General features: G+C 42.9%; 1 protein-coding gene across 2 annotated transcripts in view; it reads left to right on the forward strand.

The window, feature by feature from the left end:
* The window catches only part of RAI2 (retinoic acid induced 2), a 482,439-nt gene that overhangs the window by 268,204 nt on the left and 199,287 nt on the right, over nt 1-14,948 (forward strand). The gene's annotated exons all lie outside the window — the stretch shown is intronic.

Genomic DNA, 14,948 nt, shown 5'->3' on the forward strand with positions numbered 1-14,948 from the left:
GCTAAGGGAAACTCACAAAGCATGACTGTTCTGAGAATCAAGGGTGGGACAGAGGGCTGGGACTGAGGGCTTGAAAAGCCAGATGCTTTAGGCTTTTGGTTGCTATAGGAGTAGTGAGGTGCGCGAGTGCTATCCCTTTGTCCTCTAGATCAATACCCCGCCTCTCTCTCTGCCTTACTCTGTGCCTGTGGAAGTTGAGCACTGTGGACAGCTTCACCTGGGCTCACTTGCTGGCCACTGACCCCACTAAGCAGGAAGGCGGAGGGCAGGAGAAGAAAGCAGTGAGGATATTTCCTCCTTGTTTCCTCCCTGCTTTGGAAGTGAATCACTTCAGGACTCTGGTGAACCTCCAAAGATCCTTTGGCTATAAACAGCCCAACTATAATGATAACAGCTAGCATTTATGGAGTGCTTGCTATGTTCCTGTGCTTACTGTAACTCAGCACATTATATAGATGAACTTGTTGGATCCTCCATACTCTATTTACGGATGGGTAACTATGACACAGAAAGGTTAACTAACTTGCTTAAGGTTAATCACTTTCTTGGGTCAGAGCTGGGATTTCAACCCAGGCTGTTTGGCTCAAGGGTCTATATTCTTAACCCCCAATAGAAATATAATGCAAGTCACATGTGTAATTTAAAATTTCTACTATCCAGGGATTTCCCTGGTGGTCCAGTAGCTAAGACTCTGCACTTCTAATGCAGGGGGCCTGGGTTCAATCCCTGGTCTTGGAACTAGATTCCACATGCTGCAACTAAGATAAAAGATTCTGCATGCTGCAGCTAAAACCTGGTGCAGCCAAATAAATAAATAAAAATAAAATTTCTATGAGCCATATTAAAAATCATGAAGTGAAATAAGTGAAATTAACATTAGTAATATAGTTTATTGAACCCCATATATCCAAAATATCATCTCAACATGTAATCAGTGTTTTAGAAATTATTAAAATATTTAGCTTTCTTTTTTTGTATGAAGTCTTCAAAATCTGGTATGTATTTATACTTATAACACATCTCCATGGGATTTTCCAGGTAAGAATACTGGAGTGGGTAGCCATTCCTTTTCTGCAGGGTATCTTCCTAACCCAGGGATCAAACCTGGGTCTCCTGCATTGCGAGCAGGCTTTTTACCATCTGAGCCACCAGGGAAGCCCCAAATTTTATACTTATAATACATCTCATTTTGGATGCTAAATTTTCATTGGAAATACTTAATCTGTATTTAGATTTCATAAAATTTACAGTTGGAAAAGTAAGTTTTCATACTCAATTCGTTCCAAACACACTTAGAAATTTTCCAGTAACTGAATTGAGTAACCGTTTTATTCTTTATTTTTATTTTTAATAAGCTTTTTATTTTAGAATAATTGTACATTTACAGAGAAGTTGCAAAGATGGTGCAAGTTTCCTGTATAGAGGTCATGTTTCACTATTGTGATTCTGTGTGATTGATTGATTTGGCTGTATTCAGTCTTAGTGGTGGCCTGTGGGATCTTCGTTGTGTCATGCAGAATCTTTCATCATGGTGTGAGGGCTTAGTTGCTCGGAATGTGGAATCTTAGTTCCTCAACCAGGGATTGAACCCACATCCCCTGCATTGAAAGGTGAATTCTTAACCACTGGACCACCAGAGAAGTCCCTCTCTATTGTTAACATCTTGCATTACTATGGACATTTGTCATAACCCAAAACATAATACTGATTCTGTTCCAAAGTCCAATCCAGGACACAACATTGCATTTTATCCTGTATCCTTAGTCTCCTCTGGTCCATGATAGCCTCTTAGACTTTCCTTGTTTCTTGTGACTTTGACAGTTTTGAGAATTACTGCTCAGGTATTTTGAAGAATTTCCCTCAATTGTGATTTGGCTGGTATTTTTCAATGGGATTTGGAGAGGAAGACCACAGAGGTGAAGTGCCTTTCTCATCCCATCATATTATGCTATCAATGTGACTTATTATTGGTGATGTTGTTCTTGATCACTTGACTAAGGTAGTGTTTGCCAGGTTTCCACACTCTAATTCCATCTTCTCTTCTATACACTGTTCCTTGGAGAAGGTCACCAAGCACAGTATGTGCTTACAGATGGGTGGGGAGGGGCAGGAATAAAGCTCCACGTATCCATTTTAAACTTAAATTTATTAAGATGAAATAGAAAATAAGTTCTTCAGTCATGCTGTCCATATTTCAAGTGACCCTTGGCTGCCATATTGGATAGTACAGCACTGTGCATGACTACATTTCAATATTTGAGGCAAAAGGTGAGGAGATGAGGGGCTGAAGAGGGAGCTGATAGGCCTATGTTAACTGGAAGGAGGAGTGATGATGAAAGATGAAGGTGTCATTAGCCGAACTGTTGAAGAAGAAGTCAATGCAAAAAATGTTAGCCAGAAGTATTAACATAACATGATGTGTGTATGTGTAGAAAGGGGAGAGGGTAAGAATGGAGAAATGTTCCAGAGAATATATACCCTAACTGTGTGTGCATGTTGAGCCCTGGATTTTGGTTAAAAAGTTTGAACTCACAAATCTGGGCTCATTTTTTACCTGTGCAATTTCTTAGCTGTGTGATGATGTTGAGTGAGTCACAAATTCTCTAAGTTTGTTTCTTCATCTCTAAAATGGGTTAGGTCATAGCACTTAGCTCATGAGGACGGTGTGAAGATCAAAGGATGTGTGTGTTTCAAAGGGCTTCAGAGTATGTACTGTAATCTACAAATGGAACCATGTTGTGGGATGGTGTTGGTGGGACCTGAAAATTAGCTGTTCTCTTGGATGGTGAAGAAAGCTGAGCGCCGCAGAATTGATGCTTTTGAACTGTGGTGTTGGAGAAGACTCTTGAGAGTCCCTTGGACTGCAAGGAGATCCAATCAATCCATCCTAAAGGAGATCAATCCTGGGTGTTCATTGGAAGGACTGATGTTGAAGCTGAAACTCCAATACTTTGTTTGCGAAGAGTTGACCCATTGGAAAAGACCCTAATGCTGGCAAGGATTGAGGGCAGGAAGAGAAGGGGACGACAGAGGATGAGATGGCTGGATGGCATCACTGACTTGATGGACATGGGTTTGGGTGAACTCCGGGAGTTGGTGATGGACAGAGAGGCCTGGCGTGCTGCAATTCACGGGGTCGCAAAGAGTCGGACACGACTGAGCGACTGAACTGAACTGAACTGGAGAATTGAGGTGTGTTGTTCCCCTTTTGCCCCTCCCAACTTCCAGATCCATTTTCTGCCCCTCTCTGCCCTGTTCTGAGCCTCAGGAGCTTATACACTGCATCGCCCAGTTTCCTTTGCATACATACAACTGGGGTTGGCCAGTGGGAGACACTGGCAGGAGAGCTGAGTGGTGGGAGAGAGAGGCCAGGAAAGTTCTTTCACTGCTTTGGCATCCTGTCTCTGATAATATCTGCAACTCTCAGAATTACATCTCCCAGTGGGAGGCCCCTCCTTCGTGAGTCCACCTCCCATCAGACTTAAGTAACACTATTTCCTTCCCTCCTCCCTTCAGCCCTTGGGGTGGCAACAGCTTCCCACTCTGGCTGGTTCCAGAGTGCTTTGCCATCCTACTTTGTTTCCCTCACCCTGCCCCTACCTCAGGGTGGTGTTCCTTCAACTGAGTTTTTCTTAATTTAAAAAATCTGGTGTGAATTCTATTAATACATCCTGCTTGGCCGCTGCCTGTGGTGGAGAAGCTGGTGAAGAAGAGAATGTTGAGAGTGACATGTAGGGTCAACTGAAGGAGGTGAGAGTAAAACGAGGACTGTGTGGCTTGATCTGGGGCGTAATCAGGCTCTGGACCAGCACCTTGTCAGTGAAATCAGAGGAGAAAATGCATTTTGGAGCAGAGTTGTACAAAGAAGCATGGAAGATGCCAGTGGTGTGGGTGAGTTCGAGAACAGAGAGAGAGTGGGGAGTTAAAGGCTAAACTGAGGTTTCTTTGCCAAGTGTGCCAAGAAGTCAGCCAGACCCCAAAAGCCAAAGGCACGTGGCCCCCAGCCAACCAGGCAGTACTATCCACAATGACGAAGATATCAGGAGGTCGTACTTAGTTTTGAAAAGCATGTAAATACTGGATTCATACAAGCGTGGTTCTACAACTGAAGGCTGTGTATCCTTGGGATATTTAATTGACCTCTCTGTGCTTATTGTCCCATATGGAAAATGAAGTAGAGTTGCAAGACTTAGATGAATAAAAGCCATTCATTTGTAGTCTGCAAATATTTCTTGAGCACCTGTTATGCACGTGCCAGGCACTATTCTAGGCCCAGCAGTAAATAAGACAGGCTGTCGTGGAACATCCTAGTGAGGAGACGTGACAGTGAACAAGTGCATGCGTTCGTGCTCTGTCGCTTTAGTCGTGTCCAACTCTTTGTGACCCTGTGGACTGTAGCCCACCAGGCTTCTCTGTCCATGGGATTCTCTAGGCAAGAATACTGGAGTGGGTTGCCATGCCCTCCTCCAGGGTATCTTCCTGACCTAGGGATTGAACCCGCGGCTCCTGCATTGCAGTAAGCGGATTTGTTACTGCTGAGCCACTGAAGAAGCCGCTTCTTAAGTCAGGTTCCCTGGAAACAGGCTGCAGTGGAGATCTGCATGCAGGAAATTTATTATGGATGCTCTTAGGAACAACACTGGAAGGAGGAGGGAAGAGAGACAGTGGAGAATGGCAGGGAGACGTTGAACTCTGATGCAGATATAGCACTGGCTTCAGCCAGCACAGAAACTCTGGAACAGAAGTAGCCTTTCAGAGTTGCCCTGAGGCAAGGCAAGTATGTCAGCATTTATACCCACACTGTGATCAGGCTGCTCCAGGGACAAGGTGGGATCAAAGGCCAAGTGGTCCCTTCCAGGGACAATTCTTGGAGGGGCACTCAGCTGAGAACACTCGGCAGCCATCACCCTGCACCCTTACAGGAATGAGAACTAGTCCAGAAAGGATGAGCCAGAGGGCACAAACAGCATTCGTTACATAAATTAGCAACTGAACATGATCATTTCCCATAGTAATAAGTGCTAGGAAGACAACCAAACTGGGTAATACGACAGTTCAGGGAGTAGAACACTTACATTAGTTTAGAGAGTTAGAGAAAGCTGTGGTTCATCTATAGCTGCTCAGTAAGAATTTGTTTCATTGCTTTTCCTTTAGTTTTGTTGGGACATATGGCTATCAACCCATCATGAGAAATATATGGTGCCACTTCTGAGTGAGGCAGACGCCTAAGTGCTATGGATGTGGCAGAAATGTAGAAGACATTATCTCTGCTTGCTAGGAGCTTGCAGTGTAGTTGAGGAAGATAAGAGCTATAGAAAATTAGCAAACAATACCAGGTGGTATAGCATTAGTGCCAACAAATGGTACAAACCAGGTTAGGAGTGTCCTAGTCCTTTAAGCCTAGGTGGAATTTCACAGGTGGACAAGAGTCAGGAGGGCAGTTTTGGTCAAGAAGAATAACTGGAGCAAGAAACAGTGGTCTGGGAATGGGCCTGGAGTCTCTGAGTGTTTAATTTGTAGGTTACGAATAGCAGAGCCAGGCTGTTGTCCTTTTCCTTGGTTTCTGATGTTTTTCTAAAGCACTGTCAGGTTTGGCCACGAGAATGTCACTAAGACAGACATAACTTTACCAACAAAGGTCCATCTAGTCAAAGCCATGGTTTTTCCAGCAGTCATGTATAGATGTGAGAGTTAGACTATAAAGAAAGCTGAGCGCCAAAGAATTGATGCTTTTGAACTGTGGTGTTGGAGAAGACTCTTGAGAGTCCCTTGGACTGCAAGGAGATCCAGCCAGTCCATCCTAAAGGAAATCAGTCCTGAATATTCATTGGAAGAACTGATGCTGAAGCTGAAACTGCAATACTTTGGCCACCTGATGTGAAGAGTCAACTCATTGGAAAAGACCCTGATGCTGGGAAAGATTGAAGGCGGGAGGAGAAGGGGATGACAGAGGATGAGATGGTTGGATGGCATCACCAACGTGAGTTTGAGTAAGCTTTGGGAGTTGGTGATGGACAGGGAGGCCTGGCGTGTTGCAGTCCATGGGGTCGCAAAGAGTCGGACACGACTGAGCGACTGAACTGAACTGAACTTAAGACACATTTCTTGGACGTGCTTCCCAGGTGGCTCAGTGGTAAAGAATCTGCCTGCCAATGAAGGAGATGCCAGAGACGCACGTTCGATCCCTGGGTTGAGAAGATCCCCTGGAAAAGGGAATGGCAACCCACTCCAGTATTCTTGCCTGGAGAATCCCATGGACAGAGGAGCCTGGTGAGTCCATGGGGGTCACAAAGAGACACGACTGCACGACTGAGAACATACACACATGAGATCTTGCTGTGCTTTGGTGGTGGTGATTGTATGGGGTGAGAATGACAGAATGGGACCAGGCAGTTCCAGGAGCCTCTTAATAAGGAGGGAAAGAAGCCTGAGAGTTTAAGTCCAGGAAATTGTGAGAATAGTGGTCCCACCCATGGATGTGGAACTTATAGGCAAGTGGAATGTGGGACTAGATTCCTTGAGAGAGGTTGGGAACGAGATGTACTTTTGGAATGATACCTGTAGAGCTAATGTCTTAAAACCAGGAAAGAGGATAACATCCCCAAGAGGGAACTTATGAGAAAAGAGTAGAGTGCTGGAAGGCTTTGAGAGGCATTTGGAAAATGGATCCTGTATTACTATAAGAGGGACAAACTTGCATCCTTGCAAATGTATGTTCTAAAGTGTTTTCAGAAGATCAGGATGGTCAGCAAGACTCATAGGCATCAAGAAGAAAGAGAAATGGCAACAGTTTCAGAGAGAGCTCTGGTATATTTTCTGTTTTCCTGCTTTGAGAGACTTTGTTGGCAGCAGGGGTCTGTGCATTCCAAGGGTTTGAACTTGAAGGGGATGTCATTTTTGTTAACCTTTAACCAAGAAGGCAGCCAGAGAGGAGATAAATTATCTGTTCAAGGAGGAATAATGGGTGCATTCAAAGAGAGAATAGGAGATTACTGAAGCACTACTGCGAACGACCCCGCGACCCTATGCTTCACAAGAGGATTGATGGAGAAAAGGTTCCCCCCACTTTTCCTCTGGGCACTAAAGGTGAAGTCCCAGGAGTACTAAAGAAGGAGTGACAGAGCAACTTGAAAAATTAAGCAGGATATGAATCATCTAAACAAGGAGGCATTTATCCAAGACTTCTAAAGCAACTAAAGAAAATGTTGTATTAACCTCCTAATGAAAATATTGTTATCCAATTCATCATTAGAAACAACTCTTTTGGTAACTGCTGCATTCTCACTTCAGGAAGTTGCTTAGCAGGATCCAGGATCTTGGGATTTCATAGGCAAAGACTACCTGTTATTGGTCAAGAGGCAGTGACAAAGGATTTAGATTAAAAGGAATGGAATTTTGTCCCACAGTTTTGAAGTGTAGTTAGGACAAGTTGCAGGTGCTCAGTCAGTACCTGCTCCTATGGGGTGGACACTAAGACTTAGTGATGCAAGTGGCTAGTTTATACTCCTCAAAAGTCTCTAGAGATGAGGAGAGTGGAGGCCAGAGGACTGAGAAGAAATAGAATGGCAGATTGGTAAGGACTTTAAAAGCATAAAACTGACTAAGGTCAGTAGTCTAGTTAACAGCACTCTAGAAACATTCATTTCCTGGTTTTAATTTCCTACTAGACATCATATTAGATGTCACCATCGGAGGAAGCTGGGTGAAGAGGATATGGGACTCCATGTACTAATGTTGCAATTTCCCTCGAGTCTATAATTATTTCAAATAAAAATGGTTAAAAGAAGTCTTGCCTGGGTGGGGGTAAGGAGGGAACAGTCCTCATGAACTGCAATGAATATTTGTGTGGCTCTTTACAGTTTTTAACATTCACATATGTTTTCTCATTCACACCTCCCAACAACACTGTTAGACAGCAAAGGTGTACTATTATCCGTATTTTACAGATGAAGAAACTGAGGCTCAGAGAGATAAAGTAACTCACCTATGGTCACACTGAGCAAATGGCAAAGACAAGGCTCAACTTCATGTCTTTGAATTCTGATTGTCATGATTCCTGAGTCCAAACCCAGCTGGCCTAAGTTAGGTAACAGAGACACAGATCCCCAAACAAGGATTTAAGGGCAAGAAGCTTATTTGGGAGGTGATCTGAAGCTCCGGTAGGGAGCAGGGAAGCACGGCAGGAAAGAGTACATTATGGAGCATGTGAGCATATTGCCTCCATAGGCTTGCTGCCCACCGGGGCACTCAGGGAGTTATATCCAACCAAGGGGCAAGGAAGCTGGTGTGTTTACCTCTCAGTCCATCCAGTGTGAGCAAGGACTTTTCTTGTGAGGTGCTTATACTCCATGGTCCCTCTAGGTCCCTCCATTCTCAGGCCAAGAGAAAAGTTCAGGCAGAGAGTCACAGCCACTGCTTGAAGTAGGACTCTGTCAGAATATACTGGAGAGGTTAGTGCACAGGGGTGTGATCAGGGTCCCCACCAACAGTGACTGTCCCTTTATTCAGCATCTATACCCTAAGCGTGCTGCCATGCAGACCATTTCCTCTCATCTTAGAATATTCTCGAACCACACACACATCCAGATGGTTGAAACAAGGAAGGCAGGGGTGCCCTGATCTTGTTTGCTGGGCCCTGAGCAATGTTGGTGTCCACTGGGTCAGAGGTTAAGTCCAAAGTCAGAGGTTAGTTGGCATTTTCTATTATACCAGTATAAGCCTGGGCCATCTGTTGGCGCTTACTTAAAAGGATCTAAAAGGGCCAAAAAGAGCAATTGGCTAAGGGATAGAGTTGCAGATAGTATTTTATTTAGTTCAGTGAATACCACAGAGGAGAGTAAAGGGATTCTGGAGAAACGAGCTAGCTGGGTGATCACGTGATTGGAGGGCTAGCAGCAATCAGCTGCCTTTCTCTTGGTGACGCCACCCAGGAAAGAGCTGATTGGCTCATTCCTGATTCATACGGCGTTTCTTCTCCAGGGTACATGCTGATATACTCTTCATCTCTCTAGGCTAATTTAATCATTATGTGCGCACTGTAGAAATTAGTGCCATTTCCCCTACTTGTGCCTGAAATAGACATTTCAGACGTTTATAACTCTCAGTCGTTTTAATCTAGTCGTTTGCCCAAGTATGTTCCCAATTAGAGCCATTTTGCTCTGTGTGTGATACCATGAAGTGGAACACATGTTCTGATCTTTTAAAAAACTCTTTTAAATAGCAAAGGTATACTGTGTTTCCCGCTATTGTAATAATTCAAAAGCAGCTGATGGAATCTTTTCAACTGTTTACACAGCCATAAAAATTTGACCCTTGAATTAAAATCAAATAAAAATATCCAGGGGATGTAATGCCTTGAAATATAGAGCATTTTTTGTCTGTAGAAAACCTCCAAAGCTTTAATTCATTATATCCTCACAGGTTTTTTTTTTTTCATATTTAAAAGATGCCATAAGGTTGTGATACCAAGTCATAAATAATAAAATAGTGTTCAGTTTTGGTACATGCAACATCACTTTTTTTCTCAATTTAGCATCAATGCCTTCTAAATCATAGCCATATACATGCATTAATACTATCACATTTCCTAAGCCTACATATAAACAAACATAAAACCACTTTAACCTAGAAAATGTACTTGGATTTATTCATATTTTGACTCCAAGCTTCTCTGTGCTCTTCAGACTTTGGGATTTTATTTTTGTCTCTCCCATTTTCTCATCATAAACTGGAAACCACATCCATCCACTGACAGCCTGATGCTTTTCCATCAGGTCTGCCTCCTTTGCCAGCGGCTGGCAATTTGAGAGGAACTGTCTCAATGCTGGGCTCACCAGGCATCCATTTGTTTCTCAGGTTGAGGACTTAAGGTACAGGTCTGCTTCCCTTTACAAAATAAAATTTCTCTAACAGCTGAGAAGGGAGAGAAACTGAGCACAGTGAACTTACGAGGTATAAGCACTGGGAGAGAGTTACACTGACTGCTCTGCCAGTGGCATATTCAACATAGAAACTTAGTTGTGGTGGTTTTTCAGTGACCTACCACCAAATGGGTGCACTTGAATTACTAAACACAAAATGAATAATTAAAGGATATTCAAATGCAGTGTTAAATGGCAGAGGCTACAATATAAATACGAACAAATAGTAAGCAATATCAACAGAGCCTGCCATGTAACTTATTTTTAAAAAGTGATTTGGGAAATGATATGACAAGTTTGGCTTTGCCAAGAAAGGACAATTCAGAAGCCACCTGACCATCAATCATTGGGGTCAATTCATAAAAGAAAGGCCATTTGAACAGTCAAACCGTGCCAGGCATAAGATGTTTATCAGTGCCTGAAAATATAGCTGTGCCCTTCTAGGAAGGATGGGTCTTTATCTCAGAGGGACCTAAGTTCTGGGGGGAAAGGGATCAACTGTGTTAGAGGAAAGTAGAGATTTCACCTAAAGCTCAACCTTTTGACTGGACCTTTTCTACCTGGAAAGCTATGAGTTCCTCGTGAGCACAGCATTTCATCTTAATCCAGGCCCTCTTAAATTGCCAGAACTTTGCAAAGCCTCTTTTTTTTTAAATTTATTTTAATTGGAGGCTAATTACTTTACAATATTGTAGTGGTTTTTGCCATACATTGACATCAGTCAACCATGGGTGTACATGCATTCCCCATCCTGAACCCCCCTCCCACCTCCCTCCCCATCCCATCCCTCTGGGTCATCCCAGTGCACCAGCCCTGAGCACCCTGTCTCATACATCAAACCTGGACTGGCAAAGCCTCTTTATTCTGAATTTTTATAAATTACTTTTCTTTTTTGAGGTCTGCTTACAGGAGAGTGGGGCTTCCCTTGTGGCTTAGCTGGTAAAGAATCGGCCTGCAATGTGGGAGAGCTGGGTTCAATCCCCGGGTGGGGAAGATCCCCTGGAGAAGGGAAAGGCTACCCACTCTGGTATTCTGGCCTGGAGAATTCCATGGACTGTATAGTCCATGGGGTCGCAAACAGTCGGACACAACTGAGCGATTTTCACTTTAACTTTACAGAACAGTACACAATTCAGTGAATGTTTACCTATGTCTATACCTGTGTGACCTCCATCAGATCAAGATACAGAACATTTCTAGAACCCCAGAAAGCTCACTCTTGCCCACCTCAGCCAGTGCCCCAGGGTGAGCACTGTTCTGACCTCTAGCGCTGTAAAGTGGAATTGCTTGGACCATAGGGTATATGCACATTTAGTTTTAATAGATACTGCCAAATCTTTTGCACAAGTATTGGACCAATTTATAATCCTGACTAATTACTTTTTGTTTGCCCAGATTTTCTGCTTTTGGCACTGAAAGTGCTCAATAGCACTTTTCTTGCTAGTTGCTTGACCTAACCCGTGACAAGTTTTCATTACCCGCCTGCACTCTTAATGGTGTACTAGCCAACATGGCTATCATTTGTCATTTGCTTGTGGTGGCAACAGCAGAATGAGCAATATGGTGACACACGATGATTTCACAGCTATCATGAGTGTTACTGTGGATTTCATGGTAACTCTCCGCAAGACAAAACAAGGTCATCTCAGTAAATTTCAACAAATCATGACCTGTGGAGTTACCTTATGAGAACCCAAAGCCTGAACTATTTCTTATGTCTCCCCAGCAAGGAGATACATAATTCTCAAAGGTCCCCCAAGAGCTGTTTGGAAAACAGTGGATCTTAAAACCCAGAAGGAGTATGAGAGGAACCCAGGGACTTTGCCAGTGGAGTGTCATCATTTAGGCCCTATTTGGAATCTAAACCAGCTGATGGTGTCTCTTGACATTTTTCTGGGTTTCTTTCCCCCAAAATAATAGTTAGGCTTGAATTTTTGCATTTCAGCTTTTATTCAATTAGTCTTGGGGAAAATGTGTACCTTTAAAGATCTGAACACAGCTGACAAAGCATGTGTGACACAAATACTCTGTTTGGTATTTGTGTCATAGACTATTAGCACCATTTGTTTAGAATTTGGTTTTATTTTAAACATTGCTCAGGGGAAAAAAAGAGACAGCAAATGCCAAGTGTCAGTGTGTCTGATCTGCTAAAAATGTTGCATTTAATCTAATCCTTTTCTAGGGATTTAAAAGCAAAATAAATATATAAATGCCTACCAGAAAACACCTCTGCATTTTCTTGGTGCTGACCAAGCTAAGAATGCATGCCCAATGACAGGAAATGTCTGAGAATTGTCTTACAAACAGCCAACGAAAGGGGAAGATGGAAACGGGAAACTAGATGAAGCAAAATTGGCCAAATGTAGACAATTGTTGAAGCTGAATGATGGGTGCAGGGCTTTCATCATACTATTCTCTCTACATTTGTGGATTTGAGATTTTCATAATGCAAAAATGTTAAATATGTATCAATAATAACAAAAGTAGTCAATAAGAATGGAGGAGTATAGAACTGTAGAATAAGCAGAATTTTGAGAATAATTTGTGGAAATATGAACATGGACTGGCTATTTGCTGGTGTTAAGGAATTATGGCATTGTGGCTGTGTTTTTTAAAAAATATTCCTCATCTTCTAGAGACGTGTCCTAAAATTTCTGTGGATGAAATGATAGGGTATTTGGTTTTGACTTCAAGATGATATAGGGAGAGGGCAGGAAAGGGGCAAGACTGGTCATGGGTAAATATTTATTACCGTTTGACAGGGCTGCGGGGGTTCATATGCTGCTTGAGCTACCATTGTCTGCATTCAGAAATAAAGTAAAAAGTAATTTATGCATATGAATTCAAAGAAAACAGATTAATTCTTTGAAATTGCAGATTTGTTTTTCTCTTCATCCTTAGGTTATGAAAGCTAAAATTGAAATGTTTTAATGAAACCAGCTACTGTATAAAACACCTCCAAAATTATTTTTTCCTTTGGGGAATGCTTTAAAACCAATAAAAATGGAAAGTGCAAGTCCAAACAAAAAGGTAATTGTAGGATTCAGATAAACATCACCCAGTGGACCCACAAATTCCCATGGTTCCAAGGTTACAGGGCAAAGCTGCCAGGGGAGTAGGGCTTCCAGGCCTCTGTGGCATGGCTATTGAATCACCAGTTGATGGGCTGGCTAGGGCAGAGGTGAGACACAGCTGCCAGATGGTGCTTCCTCAACCCTGCTTTTTCTAGAAATTCACAGGCCATTATATGCAGAATGACCTTCTTTTCTGAATGTATCAGAAGTTACAGTCTGGCAAATGCACTGGCTCAAAAGCTAGACTCCCTAGGTTCAAATCCAGAACTGTGTGACTTTGAGTGAGTTGTTTTAACCTCTTTGTGCATCAGCTTCCTCATCTTTAAAACAGGACTGATTATAACAGTGCTCCATCGCATGGGGTTATTGTGAGCCATGACCAAGGTCAAGCTGTTAGGACAGCACTTGTTACACAAGTGCTTCACAAATGATAGGCATCATTATCATTATTTATACTCGGATCTGTCCTAAAATATCCTCAAACTGTGATCTCTTTACCCATAGAACAGCAGGCAAGTGCTCAGACAACTAACAGCCATGCCTCCCATTCTTTTTACCCACATACCCCCAGCCAAAGGAGAAGGAATGCTTACTGCCAGGAACTCTGGGAGTGTAAGTCCCCTTGCCACTACAAATCTCTTTCAAGTTTAATGTTTTCACTTAAAATCCCCACAGATATTTGCATCCTGTACCATAACTTATATGCAGAGTACATCATGAGAAACGCTGGGCTGGAAGAAACACAAGCTGGAATCAAGATTGCCAGGAGAAATATCAATAACCTCAGATATACAGATGACACCACCCTTATGGCAGAAAGTGAAGAAGAACTAAAGAGCCTCTTGATGAAAGTGAAAGAGGAGAGTGAAAAAGTTGGCTTAAAGCTCAATGTTCAGAAAACTAAGATCATGGCATCTGGTCCCATCACTTCATGGCAAATAGATGGGGAAACAGTGGAAACAGTGGCTGACTTTATTTTTCTGGGCTCCAAAATCACTGCTGATGGTGATTGCAGCCATGAAATTAAAAGACGCTTACTCCTTGGAAGGAAGGTTATGGCCAACCTAGATAGCATATTTAAAAGCAGAGACATTACTTGGCCAACAAAAGTCCATCTAGTCAAGGCTATGGTTTTTCCAGTGGTCATGTATGGATGTGAGAGTTGGACGGTGAAGAAAGCTGAGTGCCGCAGAATTGATACTTTTGAACTATGGTGTTGGAGAAGACTCTTGAGAGTCCCTTGGACTACAAGGAGATCCAAACCAGTCCATCCTAAAGGAAATCAGTCCTGAATATTCGTTGGAAGGACTGATGCTGAAGCTGAAACTCCAATACTTTGGCCACCTCATGCGAAGAGTTGACTCATTGGAAAAGACCCTAATGCTGGGAAGGATTGGGGGCAGGAGGAGAAGGGGATGAGATGGTTGGGTGGTAAACTCCGGGAGTTGATGATGGACAGGGAGGCCTGGCATGCTGCAATTCATGGGGTCGCAAAGAGTCGGACACGACTGAGCGACTGAACTGATACCGATACCATAATATAGCAGAATTGAGAGTCAGGAAAGATGCTTCGTGTTCATCCCATGGCTTTCCTGATCCTCTGGATATGCTTTTTAGTTCAAGAAGCTGAGACATTGAGAGCCTTTTGATTTAGTTAATTCCCCAGACCCTCCTCCTCTTAGACATCTGGTGTACTTTCTACCAGCTTCTCCTTAATACTACCTTCCATCCTCCAAAGGCCACTGCCTAGCTTTTTACCTGATGCCCTGTTATGGTCAGGGTACTGGGTCAAATCTCTTGTCCTGGTTTTCACTGTCTCCTCTATGAATGTTGACTCAGTCCTTTTTGAAACTCACTGAGTTGGTTTCTGGGACATCACTGGCTTCAGGATCTTCTCCTACCACTCTTGCCACTCTTTTTCAGGGTCATCTTTTTCTATTCAACCTCAAATTGT

The sequence above is a fragment of the Giraffa tippelskirchi genome, chromosome X, assembly GCF_054371585.1.
Source record: "Giraffa tippelskirchi isolate mGirTip1 chromosome X, T2T-mGirTip1v1.2.pri, whole genome shotgun sequence".
Taxonomy (NCBI): Eukaryota; Metazoa; Chordata; class Mammalia; order Artiodactyla; family Giraffidae; genus Giraffa; species Giraffa tippelskirchi.